At 43.6% G+C, this 11,139-nt stretch overlaps 1 pseudogene; it reads right to left on the bottom strand.

Moving 5' to 3' along the window:
• The window catches only part of LOC125431003, a 47,284-nt pseudogene that overhangs the window by 17,113 nt on the left and 19,032 nt on the right, over window positions 1-11,139 (bottom strand).

The following is an 11,139-nucleotide window of genomic DNA, read 5'->3' as shown; positions in this document are numbered from 1 at the left end:
CACGCACGCACGCACGCACGCACGCACGCACGCACGCACGCACGCACACTCTCTGTCCACAGGTTCACATGGGCTACACTAACCGTGTGATCGTTCTTCTGCCGGTCCCTCTTGATTTTCTGGACTACGTTCTTGAAGAATTTCATAAAGGAGCCAGGTAACATGGTGACATTTAGCTTCTCCAGCACTTTCATGAAGAATGGGAAGACGACTGCAGAGGAGAAAAGCCAGGTGGTCGCTCAGGAAGGTGCAACAAGTCAGGAAGAAAGCTCACCCCCTTTGGGAGGGACAAGACCCTAGCACAATGGTTTTAGCAGAGCAAGATCTGAATCACCCAAGAGTGGCATGTATGTATGCCAGCATAGCATAGTGGTTAACAGCAGATGGACTCTAATCTGGGGAACCGGGTTCGATTTCCCACTCCTCCATATGAGTGGAGGAGTCTTATCAGATGAACCAGATTTGTTGCCCCACTCCTACATTCCAGGAGAGAAAGGGAGGTAGAAATCCAAACTCTTCTTCTTCCATCTCAGCATACCATGGAGGAAAGTCCGAAGCCTTTTTCTAGCTTTAGGTAAAAATGAAAGCAGTTCCCTGTGCAAGCACTGGGCCATTACATATCCATGGGGTGACGTCACAGCATGACATTACTAGGAAGACTTTGTTTACAGGGTGATTGGCTGTTGCCTTCCTCCAGTCATCTGTGATGGACTCCCAGTAAGCCAACAGGAAGGATGGATGTCCTTCATGGATTCAGACAGAGTCCGCCTCTTCTCCCTATCTTCTATACTGGTCTTGCTCAAGATGAAAAACATCAGGGCCCTGCGGGATTTGAGGCAATTCCGCAGGGTCTGTAAGGCAGAGCTGTTCCGCCGGGCTTTTGGTTGAGGCCCAAAAAACTGGAAACTGAAAATGTAATTATCTACTTCCAATTGCACTTGTTGCCTGCCCAAATCCCAATTCCCTATTTGCTTTAAAAGGCACATGATGCCAGTCTTATTTTAACTCTGATTTGACAGTTAGCTTTTAGGCGATTTTAATTCAAACGTGCTTTTAATATTAGACTAGGTTGGATTTTAATTGTCCTAACTGTTTTAATTGTCTTAACTGTTTTAATTGTTGACTGTTTATTTATTAATTTTATATATATGCTGTAAGCAGCTCTAAGCCCCTATGGGGAGGGTGGCGTACAAATGGAATGAACGAACGAACGAATGAACGAACTAACAAACTAACGAACTAACGAACTAACTAGAACATTTCTATGTAATCCTTAGAACCGAATCTTACCTGAAACCAGTGATGCATGTAACTGCTTTCCTGTTATGAACCAGTTCTAAGAATGATATAGGAATGTACCTTCTCGTCTTGGGCATGACCAACATAAAAAGATTGCAGGGGAAGGAAACTCAAGGCTGTTGAGTCTGTGAATGTTCAAAAGGTCAACCAATGGCATGCAGGGAAAGAAGTTCCATGACCAATTGTGTACAATCATCAAAAGGAGGTGGAATCATGGAATGGTCCAGCTCCCCATATTTTTAAAAAACCAAGAGGGGGATATCGATCTTTCCAAATTCGATGGTACATAAAGGCTCCATACCGAGGAGGATCAACATAGGACTAAAGAAGCTGAACTTGAGAAGCTTTTTGACGTGCATGATGAAAGGGTCATCAGGATTGTTCATTGAATCAACGTCAACGCTGAAGGACGTGCTGGTTATAACATCCATGCTGTAGGCCCCAAACAAGCTGTGGAGAAGGGGAAAAAGAGGACATGTAAACCTGATAGATGCCATGACTCAGGACGTTTGTTTCGGAGGAACTTGTTCAGTAAGAATAAGAGCACTGTGATTTGCTTGGGACCATCAAACTGAGAGACACACTTTGCAGAATCAAGTAAGCGCCTTTTGTAGACTGTAGGTGCTTTAAAAACCACCTCTGACTAATTCCGCATTGTTATCTGACTTATTTGAGTCTCTGAAGATCCTCTGAAGATGCCAGCCACAAATGCAGCCAACTTTGTTCACAGGGTGATTGGCTGTTGCCTTCCCCCAGTCATCTGTGATGGGCTCCCAGCAAGCCAACAAGAGAAAATGCTACCAGAACACGGCCATACAGCCCAGAAACCACACATCGTCCCAGTGATTCCGGCCATGAAAGCCTTCGACAATACATTAAACCCAAGCATTCTTGGAGAATGTCTCTCCTGTGAACTGAAATAACATGCCATACATTCGAGTGTTGCTCATTTAACTCCATTCTTGATTCTGTGATATGTCCATTTCATTCACAAAGGAATCACAAAGGAGGGGAGGGCTTGATCAGGTGTTCCCAGCCAGCAAACTTAGCAGATCAGAATTTTAAGGAGATACACTGCTGAGCAGAGAACCAAAGACAAAATTTCTGATGACAAAGACACTGCACAAAATACAAAATAGGAATGTCGGGGGGGGGGGGGGTTTGCAATGCAATTCGGTTTCTACTCTAAAATCGACCGATCGACCGAATCTACCGATACGAATCACTCACTCTTTCATAGCGACGTCTTCGTCCTTAGCTGCTTTTTTCTGGACGTTCCTCAGCAGTTTCTCTCCATTATGGATAATGATGGGAAACATCTGAAACACAAAACAGATTCCTCAGGTGCCGTTGACACTTCAGAACGGCCTTTCATTAAATAGAAACATGCTCTGTTAAAACCAGCAAGGATGTAGCATGAAGACAAGCTCACTATATAACTTCAGACATAGCCAACCCAACCGTTCTCCAGAGCCTTTCTTCTATCTATGGGAACCTTCCAACCTCAATTTAATTTGGACTTGATCTCAGTTCACTCAGGCCCTATATTGGTGTGGAGAAGATAATCAGGATTGCTAAATAGGTAAAGGTTCTTAGACGTTTTTTAGATGTTTTGAACTGGGATTGAGTTGGCTCTCCAAACAACCACCCTTATTTGTTCCACTCAGTCAACCAACTGTTAAAAATTCCATCCTGCAAATTAGATCTGTGCCAACTAGAAAAAAAACCAGACTTTCCTGGGGTGGTCCCAAACTAGTGGAACAGTTACCTGAGGCTATTAAAACAGCAGTGATTTTTCAGGAGCTAGGTCAGGCTGAGTTATTCAGTATGCCTTTTTACTAATGGGCTATGATGCACATAGGAAGCCAGGCCTCGAGGGCCTGTAAGAATTCTGGGCTTGGTCTGATCTTGGTATTTGAGTTATGTTTATTGTTTGCTGACAGCATTTTTAGTGTATGTTTGTAACCACTGTAACCTCCTTTAGCTGGAGAAATCAGGTTTCAAAAAATCCAAATGAACGAATACTCAACTAATACGAAGCACAAGAAACTGACATCAGTTTACAATGAACAAGTTCCTGTTTTCATTTTGAGTGTTTGTAAACACGCAGCCTTACAGAACAACAGACTATATTTCAGGACCACTTCATAGCCAAGGCAGAAGTAAATGCAAATTTCAAATTAACAGAGCAAACCTAACTAGAAGAAAAGGTAAGGTTTTGCGTCCCTGCTGGAGTCTCAAAGCAGCCTGACAACCGCCTTTCCTTCTCCTCCCCACAACAGAGATAGGTGGGGCTGAGAGTTGTTCCCAGAGGACTGTGACTGGCCTGCTGGTCACTCAGCAGGCCTCATGCGTGGAGGAGCTGGTTCTTCTCTGCTCTTAACCACTAAACCACACTGGCGCTTAGTCATGGGACTTAAATAGGAGTAACTGCTTACAGCATTACCCGCCAAGGGCCCTAAAGTCTGGTTTTCTAACTCTTTGCCCTGTTCCTCGCGATTCTCTCCGCCCAGTCTTATCACTCCCCTAACAGAAAGTTGTAAGGTTCTTTGGATTCCCAAGAGACAGGTTCAAAAACACAATGCCATATGGTTAAAAAAAATTTCATTAATTATTATTGCAATATTAATAATATTAATTAATAAAGCTCCTTCAAAAGAGTCAAACCAAACTGATTAACTGGGGAGAACATAATCAAGTTGTTGGCCAAAAAATATTCATCGCTTCATATCACTCGGGAGCGCTTCAGGCTTTTACCTCCTTCAGTCTCCCGCTTTGGTAAAGGTGGGTTTAGAGGATCTGCGCGTAATTCTCTTCCACTTTGTTCATCATCTCTTTGCTACCGAGAAGTAATCATCTAAGTCTCCATTCAAGCCGAAGTCCTATGTAGAACAACAACACAAAAATAGAGAGAACTGCTTGATGTACATTACACCCACGCATTGGCAATCCAGTTGCTTCGGATGTGCTCCAGAGACTGTAGCAAAGTAATCTCCTCTCAGGATCAAGGATGTCTTTATCCAAAAGATCTCTTACCAGAAAAAGCACTTCACGGGAATACCTATCCATGGTTAGTGAAATAGGTGTAGCATTCTTTCACCAAGATGTTTTTGATGATGGTGGAATCCAGATGATCTTACTACCACGGGCTGCCAAACGCCATATATTCTTGCTGCCCAAAAAAAAAGGAGGAGGGAGAAGATAAACTTTTGAAATGCTTGCCCATAAGGCAGTGCCTTCTCGAGGGGCTTCCAGGTCTCGAGCCGCCTTAAAGCAAGAAAGGGGCAGGGAGGAAGCCATCATCCGACAGAGGGAAGAGTGAGAATGCTGCTATTCACAGAATATTCTCTTGGAAAGCATATAACTGATGCCTGCCAAAGTATCATCAGATGCCAAATGAGGCATATCACATGAGGGTGTTCTAACTCACTTCAGTAGCAAAAGCTGGTTAGGTTATGATAGCTAGTGTTTCTTGGGGTATCTTTCAGTTTGCAAGAATGAATATTTGGTCATTTGTAAGTATTAATATTTTGCCATTAATGTAGTACTGCCCGCCCCTGTATCCTTTACTATCTATCTATTTTATTTGTTCGTGTATTTTTTCCCCCACAGAATAAGCCTTGAAGTCTCCTTACAAGGTCGGCATTGAATCTAGACTACCTTATCCTTGTATAAATAGCTGATTTGTGACATACCTGTATACTTTATATTTTGTCATTTGAAATGCAAAAGAGATGTAAAAGAATTATATAGTATGATAAGTTCTTTCTTTTTCACTCCAGTTGGAGGCTCATTACTGTCAGCAATTAGCTGTAGCCTCGTTTTCTTTACCTTAAGTTATAAAAGGAGGGATAGCAAATTTTAAAATAAATAAACATACCAACAACCCATTTATCATTTAGCACAGGGGGATGCAACCTTTCTGAGCCTGTGGGCATCTTTGGAATTTTGATACCAAGTGGTTGCCGTACAAAATGGCTGCCATCCATTAAAAATGGTCCCTATCCATTAAAAGCAGGTCCTTGGAGTAAGAGGACATGATGTCCAAATGAAGCATGAAATCTTTCTTGCAGGTTCATTTTAGAACTTAATCACCAGGGAACATTTTAGCATTGTTCAGATAACCTTTCCCCACTGGGAAGTCATTCTGTGGGATAGTTGGGGGCCTTATTTGGGTGCAGTGGTGGCTCAGAAATGTTGTAAATAGCTAAAAAGAAATGAATACTCACCCCCAGAGTTTACCATACTTCTGATAACACTTCAGGTCGAAATCCAAAGCCCCCTGTCAAGGTGAGAGAGGTGTAAGAAGAAAGGACAGTTCCAGCGAAGTGAAAATGAATTCTATTCATCAGATACTTTGCTGATCAGCTGATCTTCGAAAACTCGCTAGGCTTCTATCTTAGCTTTCCAGCAAGGCTATAAAACTATGGTATTCTGGAGAGCTTTTGAGGGCAAAAGGGAAATGCCCTGCTTATAAGGAGAGGTGGTGTGTTAAGATTTTTTTTAAAGAAATGAATTTTTATACCTGTTCTACTGTTTTTGCACTATCAAATTATTTTTATATTATTGTAAACTGAAGCTCCTGAAGCTCCTTCTGTATGTGCGGAATAATGCACATTGGATCCATTTTCGCAATTCTTTGCAAGTGGATTTTGCTATTCCACACAGTAAAATCCAGCTGCAAAGTGCACTGAAAGTGGATTGAAAGTGCATGATTCTGCATGTGCGGAAGGGACCTCAGATGCTCGGGAGAAAGGTGAGCATACAAATAGTTTATTTAAAATGCCTACAGTAAAATTAGATTCAGACAGGTAGCAGTGTTGAATTGAAGCAGCAGGGGAAAAAATCTGAGTCTAGAAGCACCTTTTAAGACCACCAAAGTTTTCAGCATGCACACAAAAGTTCCGTCAGAGATAGTAAATAACGAGAGCATCTTGTGAGCACACACACACAAGCCTTTATTGGCATATAAAGCAGGACAAAATTTTAAAACAAAACAAGGTTAAGAAATACAGTTAAAATTACTAGTTTTCCAGTATAAAATTTGCAACAGTTTCGCAAAAGAGCACATCAGAGCTGTTCAGGAGATTGGGTATCTTATAACACTAATGCCACTGAGAACATTGCAAGAAAATGGAGTTCATGTATTCCATGCGTATCTTATTGTATTTAGGGCATAGAAACAAAGAATGGTCAAGTATTTCAACCGTAGTCCTATCACATGAACAAACTCTTTTAGAACGTTCCATATTCTTGAATCTTCCCTCCAGCAGAGCTGATGGCAGCACATTACATCTTGCAGTAGCCAAGGCTCTCCTCTGGGTGGGATTAATCAGCAGACGAAGATATGCTGCCATAATTCCACGCTCGCATGGGATTAACAATGTAGTTGGAGAACAGGTCGTCTTGGCAGCACGAGTCAGATTATGAAAATCAAGATCCAAGAGCCTATTCTTAATTAGTCTGAAGGCTTCCACCTTTGTGAACATAAGGAGAGATTCCAAGGGGAAACCAATAGCTTCAACCTTTCTAAAGATCAAAGTATACCATTCTGAAATAAAGTGATCTGATAACAGAGAGGGAATATAGCTATTGGATCCAGCTAGAAAATGTATATGCAGCCAATATTTTATGGCCCTTACCCATGCCAAGGTTTCTAGAGTTCTTGGCCCATCTCAATGCACAAAGCAGCATAAGGCACACATCTAGGGAGCTCCATTAGTTTCCGAAGGAATTTGGAATGTAATAAATTAAATGATTTATTTATTGCCGAAATCCAAATAGGGGAAGCATCTTGTGAGCAGAATTATCACAATGATCTAAGTGACAGAGAATAAAGCTTGGCTGGTCTTAGAGCTGCCGTGGGACTCAAACTTCTTCCTGCAAAGATGCAGTATTTTATTTGAAGTTTTAAAAAAATAAATTCTGACAACAAAGCAGAGCGGAATATAGCATGTTCTGGGTGGGTTGAGGATCTTAAACTTGCCTCCTACGAGGTTCAATGCAGTTTGCAAGGCCTGAGCAAGGCTGTGAACAATGGGGTGTTCTGGAGGACATTGATTCACAGGCTACGATGAGCGGGAAGCGACTTAACCGTACTTAACACACCCGCATGAAGCTCAACAGGTGACTGGGAGCAAACCGTGGCTTCTCAGATCTACCTGCCCTACAAGATTCCTGCAATGATATAAGCACTTAACCCCTGAAGGAGAGAAATTCAGCAGGCCGGCAGGGATCACCTTCGGATATACTCACTTTTCGGTAGTGGTGAAAGGTCCCGATGAAAGGCAAAGGCTGAGGGCCGGGAATCCCCAGCTTCTTGAAGAAACGGTATGGCCAGATCCCATATCTAGGAAGACAATCAAGGCAAGAGGCCAGTGAGGGCAACTGAGAGACACTGATCCAGAAAGAATCGACATCGGCAGGACGAGTGCCAAGGACGAGGGACAAGTGCCGAGAACTCTGTTAGCGCCAGAAGGATACTCCTTTTGTATTTGGCTGCAAAGATCCCACGCAGACATTCAGGAGAGATATAAGTGTTTCAAAGTCAACGCTCTAATGCCATATCTGATGAAGGGAGCTTTGACTCTCAAAAGCTTACACCCTGAAACTCTGGTTGGTCTCTAGTTAATAACAAAGTTAAAGAGAGTGGAGGTACTGAGAGAGTTCAGAGAGAGATCTGTGACTGGCCCAAGGTCACCTAGCAGACTTCATGCGTAGGAGCAGGGAAACAAATCCAGTTCACCAGTTAAGAGTCTGCTGCTCATGCGGAGGAAAGGGAAATCAAACCCAGTTCTCCAGATCAGAGTCCACCTGCTCTTAATCACTAAAGCACACTGGCTTTTAAAAGTAAAAAAACATTAATCAGAAGCACATTTTCCCCCTGTCCTCTATGATAAGGTGCTCCTGGTCTTGAATCTAACTGTTCTACTGCAGATTAACATGGCTACCTTCTAAAACTATTTTCCTAGGAGGAAGGTGCTATGAGAGTGGGGTGGATTACTGCTTAATTTTGTTGCAACAGTGCAAAAAGGGCTGAAATTAGCAAAGCTTAACTTCTTTCTGTTCACAGCATCCTCCTGGGCATCTGAGCGGTTTTTGAAACTTCAGCAAACAGAGCCGGGATGTTCCAGTCGTTTTGCTCTGGCCAAACTTCCTTGCTCTAAACTTCTCTCCCTTTCCCGGGTGGCTGTGCCCAGCAACAAGTTCTGTGCCCAGCAACAAGTCCCCTCCACCCCAAAGCCAGACCCACCCCCCACACTCACAGGAGGAGAAGGACCAGAAAGGCAACGACTAAGATCCAGGTTTCCATGACAACGCAGGGGTGGAATCCAATTCTGGGAGCAGAAAATCCCGCTCCTCGTCTCTCCAGGACAAAGTTTTCTTATGCAACCAGCTCTCTAAACCAGGGAGGGGCAGCCCTTTGCACAGGCGCGCTCATACTCTTCCTTCCACTTTCTCCTGTAATTGTTTATTCGTTTTTGCCCTTTAAAGATCACTCTGCAGAGTGGAAGGGAGAGGAGGAAAAATAAAGTAGCATTGCACAAGAGATCCTAAACGATAACCAGAAGGTTAAAAAAATGGTTAAGTTTGCAATCCATGGCATTTACTTTTCAGTACAGGATCAAGCTACATAGGGACTCAGACAAGGTTACAACCTGAATCTCAGCTCACCCCCTTGCACTCAGCCACATGGGGTGGGATGGTTGCCAGCTCCAGGTGCTGAAATCCTGGAGATCTTGGGGGCTGGAACCTGGAAAGGAGGGACCTCACTGCCGCAGAGTCCACCTTGCCAGCAGTCATTTTCTCCAGGAGAACAGATCTGTCAGCTGTTGTAACTGGGGGAGATTCTCCACATCCCACCTGGAGCACAGCAACCCTTTGCAAGGTCGTCGTTGTGAAAATTAGGAGGATAATCTGTGCCGGAAACCCTTTGTCACACCTCCAGCTGCTGCTGGCTTGCTGTCATAAAATTAATAGGACTGTATATCGCTACAGGGACTGCCCTCCAAAGCAGCCATTTTCTCTTGCGGAACTAATCTCTACAGTGGTAGTTCCAGAGCCAGCGTGGTGTAGCGGTTAAGAGTGGAGGACTCTATTGTGGAGAAACAGGCTTGACTCCCAACTGCTCCACATGAGCAGCAGACTCTTAACTGGTGAACTGGGTTTGTTTACTATCAAACTAAACTAAACTAAATACTCTCCAATGGCCAATATAGTACATCAAATGCAAATAAATATAGTGCGATAGAAAGTGCAACAGTGTGATACAAACATACAAACTATCAAATACACGAAACAAGCCCCAGTTACATACTCATATAGGGACTACCCACAGTAAGGAACCAAACGGCACTATTGAGAACACATTCCTGCAGAGCCTCTTTAATTCAATTGGTTTGTTTCCCTGCTGTTCCACAGGAAGCCCGATGGATGACCTTGAGCCAGTTACGGTTCTCTCAGAACTCTCAGTCCCACCTCCTTCACAAAGCGAGGAAGGAAAAGGAGTCTGTAAGCCCTGTTGAGACTCCTTACAGGAGAGAAAGGCAAATTCAAATCCTCCTCTTCTTCATCTTGAAGGCTTGCGCAAAGAACAACAATTCTGTCTTATCTAGTTCAGCCTCCTTCTTTGCACAAAGTCCAACCAACTACTTTTGAAGGCTGACAAACGGGGTGCAGAGGTCACAAGGCCTTCCTCTGAGATCGCCTCCCTAGCACTGGGAAGGTCCCTTCTGCACATGCAGAATAATGCACTTTCAATCCACTTTCAATGCATTTGGCAGCTGGATTTTACTGTGCGGAATAGCAAAATCCACTTGTAAACAATTGTGAAAGTGGACTGAAAATGCATTATTCTGCAAGTGCGGAAGCACTGGGATTCAGAGGCCCTTTCTGCACATGCAGTATAAGGCACTCTCAATCCACTTCCAATGCACTTTGCAGCTGTGCGGAATACCAAAATCCACTTCCAAACAATTATGAAAGTGGATTGAAAGTGCATTATTCTGCATGTGTGGAAGGGGCCAGAGATTTAGTACCTCTAGTCATGGATGTACCTTTCAGGGGGTTTTGGCTAGTAGTCATGGATGGATCTTGCCTGCACCCATTTACCTAATCCCTTCTCAGGGTGAACACAGAGAACCATAACATCCTGACTCTGGCAAAATTACCTGCCGAGTTTACAGGAAAGTCAAAGAGACGTCTTCTATCCCCTCCTATTTAAAAAACAAACCAACCCAGAAAGGTGGAGCAGAGATTGCTCTTTCACAGATCTGCGGGTGTCGAAACCACTACCTAAACAGAGATTAACTTCCCTCTTTATTTCTCCGAGGTTACATCATTTTAAAAGTTTTTCCCCCAGTCAGCCAGAAGGTGAATTCCTTTCTGGGAAACCCAGTCAAATACGGTTTTAGTCACCTGTCTGTAGGCCACTGGCATCAACCCAAACTTCTCCAAGGTGTCCAGCCTGGAGAGATTTAGGCTGGTCTTTCCCCCCTTTCCCCTTAGCTCTTGGGTTTTTTGTTTGCCCTTCTGGTTGTTTTAATATTTATTTTACAGACTCGCAGCCGGGGGTGGGGGGGATAGGAGGGGCACTGTTTACCAAGCTGGCAGGGTTTCGTTTTCCTCATAAATGGGGAAGACACTCATGCAGGTGATGAAGTTACAGTTGCTTAATTTTTGTGCATGAAAGGTCAGTGGGGGAGGGGCAGGATTCCTTTTTGTGAGGGTGTTTTCTGACAGGAAAAATGGCACCCACTGTTTATTTAATTTCTTTACAGGAATTGGACCCCACTTTTCCCCTCAACGGGGACCCAAAACAGCATCTATCATTGTCCTCCC

This window comes from Sphaerodactylus townsendi, linkage group LG04, assembly GCF_021028975.2.
Source record: "Sphaerodactylus townsendi isolate TG3544 linkage group LG04, MPM_Stown_v2.3, whole genome shotgun sequence".
NCBI classification, from domain to species: Eukaryota; Metazoa; Chordata; class Lepidosauria; order Squamata; family Sphaerodactylidae; genus Sphaerodactylus; species Sphaerodactylus townsendi.
Note: the sequence above shows the minus strand (reverse complement) of the source record. Positions and strands in the feature narration are given on the sequence as shown.